Source organism: Primulina tabacum, chromosome 9 (assembly GCF_025594145.1).
Source record: "Primulina tabacum isolate GXHZ01 chromosome 9, ASM2559414v2, whole genome shotgun sequence".
In the NCBI taxonomy this organism is placed as follows: domain Eukaryota; kingdom Viridiplantae; phylum Streptophyta; class Magnoliopsida; order Lamiales; family Gesneriaceae; genus Primulina; species Primulina tabacum.
The window spans coordinates 21,041,236-21,049,932 of NC_134558.1; the positions used below are offsets into that span (position 1 = coordinate 21,041,236).

General features: G+C 37.8%; 1 pseudogene; it reads left to right on the top strand.

Annotated features, from left to right (window-relative positions):
- The first annotated feature begins 1,203 nt into the window (after positions 1–1,203).
- LOC142554982 (pectinesterase-like) lies at positions 1,204–3,379 on the top strand (annotated as a pseudogene).
- The last annotated feature ends 5,318 nt before the right edge of the window (positions 3,380–8,697 follow it).

Sequence of the window (8,697 nt, forward strand, 5' to 3'; positions counted from 1 at the left end):
ATAGTGACATGAAATTGGAAACTGAGGAAACACCTTTTCAAAATGCAGATGCCTTACTCTGGCCAGATATTCCTTGTGTTATTAACTGATCATATTACATATGATAGCTTTACACCTAAGAAAACGGTGAATCCCGACTACAATGTATTGGCTCCTACATATTAAGAAACTATATCCAACCTCGTCGCTTGATGACCATCAAAGGAGTCGGTAAACATATCAAAGTGTATGATAGTATCTAGAGCTTCTACGTTGTCTCGGATCAAAGGATTAATGTTGTACAACCTATTACACTCGATAAGTGATAACCAATTGGACAGTCCGAGAGAAGGTTGTTAAGTGCATCATCATATAACCACCCATCTGTATCAACGAGAATCTTTATGCCCTTACCAATGAAACATGACGTTTACATCACAGATACTAGTCTCAAGCTCAAGCGACCATTGTCTTTATTTTAGGCGGCTTATTCGACTAGAAACTCGTTTAAAATATATAGTACACTTCCTAATAAGTTTCATTATCTTACGTTGAGAAACAGACCTCAGTGGTACCTTTTGCATAATCAAATATGCATCTGTATACAAATAAAATAAATTTTATAATTGAATAAAATCGTTAAATATTATTATAATAAAATTTTTTTTACATAAGATTAAATAAAACTAAGCCACATATTGGCTCGATGGACACCTATTTTAAAACTAAGTTATTTTATTTCATTATCATTTCTAGAATGATTTTAAAACTCAAAATTAGAGTTGCATCGTGGAAAATTTGATATCAATTGGTCAATTAAACAAGTATAATCAAATTATAATTTTGTAAATAAAAAGTAAATAAATTAGAATGAGAGAACTAAACATATGAATATTAATTAATCAATTAATTTTCCCCAAAATATAAAGAAGCTTGAAATAGTATTCGAGAGAAAAAGAGAAGATCTCGGGAAACTGTGATTGATGCTGCATTTTCTCCTTCGAAGATTAATTAAACTCAAAATCAATGGTCAAAAGTATTCACTTCAATTATAAATTAATTTGCATGCATGGTCGCCGCATTTCTTTCCCTATAGTTCGAATAGCCTTTCATTTTCAAAGGCTTTCTAATTGATTAAAGATCACCTCAAATTAATTCTGTAACGAAACAATCAATTACGATCTTCGACATTGCCTCGTTAACTATAAATACCCATAAAATTTCTTCCATAATATTCATGCCTCAGAGTTCAAGGGGAATCAAGAACTAGTCTACAACCCCCTCCGGAGCTCTGAAATTACTTTTAGAAAACAATTAGAAAATTTTTACAAACAAAAAAAAAAGAGAGAGAATTTGAAAAACTAAAATGGGATTTGATTTGGGAAGCAAGAAGAAGAAGGTGGCCGTCGCGGGTCTCGCCTCCATCCTCTTGGTGGCGGCTGTGGTTGCTGTCACGGTCAGCGTCTCCAATAAAGACGGAAACAGCGGCACTGCACCAGCCGCCAGCGGTGCCCCCACCATCAGCGCCTCCACTAAAGCGGTGCAAGCCATTTGCAACCCCACAGATTACAAGGAAACCTGTGAACAGTCTCTTTCTGGTGCCAACACCACCGACCCAAAGGAGTTGATCAAGTTGGCATTCAACTACGCTGTTAAGAACATCGGAGAAGTCATTCAGAACTCGACTCTGCTGAAAGATGCCGCCGCCGATGAGAGGACCAAGGGGGCCTTAGACACTTGCCAAGACTTGCTCCACACCTCCATCGACGACCTCCAGAGATCGTTCGAGAAATTCAGCGAATTCGATGTCAGCAATTTGAATGAGTACGTTGAGGATGTTAAGACATGGCTTAGTGCCTCTATCACATACCAGGAGACTTGCATTGATGGGTTCGAGAACACCACCGGTGACACCGCGGAGAAGATGAAGAAGCTATTGAAAACCGCGTCCGAGTTATCGAGCAATGGCCTCGCAATGGTGACTGATTTCTCCTCCATGTTGTCCAGTTTGAACTTGGAAAACTTAGGCAGCAGCCGCCGGCTACTAGGGTCCAGCCAGGTCCCTTCATTCGTGAACCCTGAGGCACGAAAGCTCCTTGCCGCCACTCCCATATCTTTAAAGCCGAACGCAGTTGTGGCACAAGATGGAAGCACACCGTATAAGACCATTAAGGCAGCCATTGATGCCATCCCGAAGAAGAATAACAATACTTTTGTGATTCTTGTTAAGGCTGGTCTATACAAGGAAACTGTCATAATCCCAAAGAAGGTGAACAACGTTGTGTTGATCGGAGAGGGGCCGACCAAGACTAGAATCACCGGCAACAAGAACTTTGCCGATGGCACCCAAACATTCCACTCTGCCACTCTTGGTGAGTATCCTAGAAAAAGTTTGACAAAAAAATTAATAATGAATGTAACAATGTCATCAAGAGATACCTCGTAATCCTATCTTTCTTCTTCTACGTACTCTTTCAGCCGTGAACGGAGAAGGTTTCATCGCAAAGGACATCGCAATCGAGAACACCGCGGGTGCCGAAAAAGCATCAAGCTGTTGCTGTCCGTGTCTCCGGAGACAAGGCCATCTTCTACAACGTCCACATGGACGGATACCAAGACACCCTCTACGCCCACGCCTACCGCCAGTACTACCGCGACTGCGTAATCTCCGGGACCATCGACTTTGTCTTTGGCGACGCCTTGTCCATCTTCCAGAGAACCCGCCTCGTTGTCCGCAAGCCAATGAACAACCAAGCATGCATGGTCACCGCACAAGGACGCAAGGACCGCCGTGGAGTCGGGGCCATCATTCTCCAAGGTTGCGATATCGTGGCTGATCCAGCTTTCACTGCCGTAAAGCCCGCCTTGGAAGCCTACCTCGGACGTCCATGGAAGGAGTTCTCCAGGACCATCATCATGCAATCCAACATCGATGGGTTCATCGCACCCGAAGGTTGGTCTCCATGGGCCGGAACTTATGCTCTGGATACATTGTACTACGGTGAGTACCAGAATCATGGAGGCGGGTCCAATCTTTCGCAAAGGGTTAAGTGGAAGGGTATCAAGAAGATCACTCCACAGATTGCCAATAGCTTCACTGGAGGAAAAGTGTACACTGATGATTTGTGGGTGAAGGGATCGGGGGTGCCATATGTTCCCACCCTCATGTAAACCTATGAATTGAATCGTCACTAATGTCACTTATAGGGATTAATATCATCAAACATTAATTAGTTTCTTATTGTAATTTTGGGATGACTTCAATTCTTGAAAACATTAAGACAAGAATTTCAAATAATTAGGATACGTTTTGCAAGTTCCAGATATATATGGGATGAAAAATTCATTTTTATCATACATTGTTATACATGATTCTATTAAAATTTATCTAAATCAATTATCTTTTTTTTTTTCTTTTTTTTTTTTGTCTAGTGTCAATCAGACTGGAGCTTGCTTTTGGATAGTGATCTAAAAATTTAGAATGCAAGTATAAATAGCATTTAAAATAAAATGGATGGTTGGATAGCCGACGCAATTGTCTAGAATCGCACTTCATGCCGATTCAGTGCATTCTAACATCATTGACGCGAAATGGTGGTCGCAATATCAGACCGACCAAAAATCTTTGAGCCGCACGGCCCGATACACCAGCTCTGGTATTTTGGTCATATCTCTCAGGTCCATTATTGTAATGGAACGATTTAGCATGCATTGGAAAAATACGTACGATAATGTTCGACAAATCATCTTCAAAGGTCAAAATATAAATCGAAGTTTAAGAAGCTGATAAATCGTGATGAATTTGCAGGTTTGCTACACAGATACAGCTTCCGGTTGGACATGAGCAGTGCAGATATTTCGAGCAAACCTCTCTCGTATGAACACGAAATTGAGTGATTCTTAATTCTATGAAAATCTAAGAGAAATGTACAATTTCATGTTAATCATTTTGTCCAGATATTAACAAATCAAGAGTTATAATTGTAGCGTACCAAAAATTTAAAGGTCCACGTGAACCATATGCATGCAAGTTATCAAATTTATTAGGTATTTTAAATAATTATTTTAATGCATTTAATGCATGTTTGTGACATAAATATGTGTTTTATTGCATGATTTAATAAAGTTTCATGCATAAGGACTTTAATAGTTTTCGTGCTCGAACGAGGAACGGAGACCAGAGATAATTAAGGAAAAATGTTTTTATTAAATAATTATTTTATTTATTCAATATATGTGTAATTAAGTGTGATTTTCGAAAATGGACCTTGGTTGGGTATTTTTACTCGTCGGGTCATATTTTTAACCGATGCGCAAATTTTAGCGAGTCAAAAGGACTTTTTGAGGGTTCGAGCAATATTTTCAAAAACGTACCTAAACGAAATATTTTTCGAGAGTGTTACTGGGCTTGATGGGATTATTTTATTGCTTAATGAGCCTAAAATATTTTTAACCCCTTTAATTTTTATAAAGATCCTATTAGTGCATAATTATTCAACTTAAACACTACATTTTAAAAACCCTAAGCCTGCCTACACTCCCTTACAACTCACGGCCGCCCCTCCCCTCAGCAGCAGCAACTTTTTGAATTTATTCATCAGTTCCTCCTTTGAAATCCTCTCAAAGTTTTCAAAGAAATCATTCCCCGTGTAGCGTCTGCTCGTTTTAAAAATTTACTGAGACATTTTTTTGTGAAAGCTATGATCGAAAACTACTCATATACATGCAAGCGAATAAAAACAGTCGACCATAAATTTTAACAAGTTATTCAACCTCTGAATAAAAATAACTGCGGTCAATTAAATTTTAATATGAACGCAACCTCTTAGTCTACTGATTTAAAACAGAAACTCTAACAGATACCAAAAGTCTGACGAACCCACAACGAAACAAGATTTCAAAACCTTTCAAAATATTTAACCATATTACTTAAACTTATGTCTCATAAACATATTATGTGGAAAAACGCTAGGTCCTCGGATTATACAGTGCACCACCAACTCCGCCTACTCAGTCTTCAGCGCCTCCAGTCTCCTCAATTTCAAACTGTTCACCTGCATCATTCACACCTAGTGAGTTTAATGACTCAACACACAAGTAATGTTGTAACGTAAAACGTCTGCTTATTCGTTTTTTAAAAAAGTACTAGAAATTTTTTTTTCAAACCTCACATACCATTCGGCCGAATCATAAAATATTTTGGAACCATTTTAAAAGTAAAACAACCAACTATTTTATCAACTCAAAAACATTATTTGAAAAGTATTGCCCATACTATAACCTCTCAAAAACCACACATAAATAAATCGTCGCAAAAATATCTTTAACATAACTTAAAATCATAAATCATAACTAGTGCGGAAAACTAACGTCGGTCCTCGGGTTATGTGCACCTTCAGTCCAGTCAAATCAACCATCAAGACCTCCATTAACATTATTATCATAATTAACTGCATCAATCACACCTAGTGAGTCTAAAGACTCAACACATCATATCCTTGATAACAAGTAATACGTAATACAGTTAACATATAACAGTGAAAAATACTTGTACTTAAAATATCGTTTTCATGAAGATGCATAAACTTAAAACATAACATTTTCGTAAATATTTTCATAATGCATAAAACTTTTAAATAAAAACATTTTCATAAAATATTTTCATATAAACATAAACATATTCATATTCGTATTCATATTCATATCCATATCCATATTCGTGTCCATATTCATATTCGTATTCATATTCATGTTCGTGTTTGTTGAATTCAGATCGTGATTGTGACTCGTATTCTTAATCGTATTGGGCGATGGATCCATCTACATAAAACCACAGTACTGGGCGACGGAGACATCAGCAATACTCTCACCGGTCAATTGAGTCCATGGCCAACATATCAACTGTAACGCCCCGAAAATTTAAAGGTCCACGCAAACCACATGCATGCAATTATTAAATTCTCTTGTATTTTAATTAAATGATTTAATTGCATTAATTAATTATGTGGTGCATTTTTACATGTTTAAAATATATTTTTCTACATGGTTGCATTAAAATTTATTTTTAAAAGGTTATTCGAGTTGCGATCGAGGAACGAAGACCGATGGCAAAAAAAAATGGAAAATGATTTTATTAAATAAATGTTTTTAATTATTTAAAATATGGGTGATGCTTTTTTATTAATTTTGAAAATATGGGATTTTGAGGTGATTTTATACGCCGGGACGTAATTTTTATTGGTGTTGGATTTTTAACAAAAATGCGAGGGTTTTTTGCAACCCAGCTAATAAATTCACAATCTTAGTTAAATTAAATTATTTTTAATATTTTAATTAAGTACTAATGGGCCTAATTAACCTCTTAGTGGTCCAAGGCTTGATTAGTGTTTAATTAAACTATATATTATACAATTAAACCCCATAACCCATCCCCTAATCCCTAAAGCACACGTCCCACTTCCCCCAACAAATCAAACTCTCCCTTGCAAAGTTTTACACGGCACACACCAGATTTTTGGAAGAGAAAGTTTTCGAAAAGCTTGAAGAGAAATCAAGTGTAGGCCCTCGTCGTCGTCGTTCTTCGTCGTCAACGGTTTTTCGTGCGTTTAAAACGCAAAGGCACGCCATACATCTCCTTTTCTCATCCATCATATCATATTATTGTTTGAATTATTGTATGCATGAATAACATGAAATATTTCTCATAATTTTCGGATTATTGCATGTATACATGAGGAAACTTGATTTTTGAATCCAATAATTTGTTTATTGTTCGGTTAAGGGGCTGCCATGATATAAGTAAGATCAAGAGAGGTCCACTCCTGTTTTAGATCCACACACTCACGCCTAAACCACAGAATCGAAGGTTATAAACTTGCTGGAAACAGTTTGCTGTCATGGGGCTTAGAGGATCGGGTTTCATGGATTAGGGGGAGGGCTGGCCTTGGCTTGACTTCAGGGCTGGCTAGGGTCATGTTAGGAGTCAGGGAAGAGTCCTAGCCATGCTAGGACTCGAAAACCAAGGGCTGGGAGGAGTCCTTGCTAACAAGGACTCCACCCGAGAGCACAAGGAGGCAGCGCAGGGTAGCAGCTGATGCAGGGAGGAGATGGCTCGGCATGGGGGCTTTGAGCTGGGTTAGGTCGAGTCATAAGGGTCCTAGGGAGAGCCTAGATGGGGTGATGCAAGGTCTGGTATGGTTGGGTCAGGGAAGACATGAGCGAAACCTGTAAACATGAGAGGAGCATGGGTCGCGCGCTGTTACCTTCTGATCCAGGTGGCTCACGCGAGAGTTACAGGGGCTGGGTTGGTCTGGGCTTGGTTTAGGCGTGGTCTAGGGAAGGTTAGGGACGTGTGGGCTCGGTGGTGGCTCGGCTGGGAGAGTCCTAGTTGGGTTAGGAGTCCTAGACATACAAGGAAGCACAGACACAACACAGCAGAATATTGGGTTGAGTTTCAAGCAAGTTTTGGTCGGGCAAGGGCTTGTTTTACGGGCTGAGCTTGCACAGTAGGGTCCCTAGATGGGTTGGCTAGGTTTTGGTTCAAGGTGGCTCGGGGCGTGGCTCGGGTAAATTAGGAGATGGCTCGGTGTGTTCGTCGAAGGGTCAAAAACGAGACTAATTAAGCCAAAATTGATTCCATGGGTCCACGGGGATGGCTCATGACATGGAATGGTAGAATAAATAATGAAAAAGGCTATGTTAAAAATTTGGGATCAAAATAACGAGTTTTGGATTTATTCGGGATTTAATCGCCACATGAAACGCTAATTAAATAACTAATTGAAACACCTAGTTTTATGCCTTATAAAATTATGAAAAGTAGGGTTAAGCTTAAATAATTATTAGAAGTCTAAGTTTTCAATTTGGGAATTTTATATTAAGGTTTGGTTTAATTCGGGATTAAAACGCATTAATACGTTATTTTTAAAGATTAATTTAAAAGTCGTCGAATTAAGCTAAATAAAAATATAAAAAAATTCATGTAAGCTTAAATAATTATTTATGACATGTTAAAGTCAATGAAATTAAGAAAATTTCAAAAACGGGAAATTTTATGTCCAGGGGTAAAACGGTCATTTTACACCTAGAAATTAGTAAACGTCATGGCAGTGCCCTGAATGCTGTTATATGTGCTAATATGATTATTTTCTATAGTTATGGATGTTTATAGAATTTTTTTTATGTTAAAATGATATTTTAAATGTTTATGAGATTTTATATGTAAAATGATATTTTAAATGCTTAAGGAATTTTAGATGGTTATGATTTAATATGTAAAAATGTTATTTTACATGCTTTGAGGGTAAAATATCATTTTAAATATTTATGAATTGTTTATGATTAAAATATGATTTTTGAATGTCTAAATGATTTTTATGATTTAAGAAGACATTTAAAATACATGTTGCATGCTTGGTTTCAAAAATGAAAAATGTAAATATTACTCATGATTTTTCTAAGTGATGTGAATGTAAAATGTTGAAGGATGTGAAGTGATTGTGACTAATTCGTTAATGTTGGCAACGTCGTGAGGGTTATGGTCCCAGTGGGAGCCCGACGATCGTGTTTCCATCATTGCGAATATGTGGTAACTGTCATATGGTAACGGTAAGAATGGGAATGTCGTGAGGGGAAAAGACCCCAGAGGAAAACCCATTTATGGGAAAAGTCCCCCGAGGGAACCCCGACGAGCGTATTTCTATTCGATCATGATAGGCC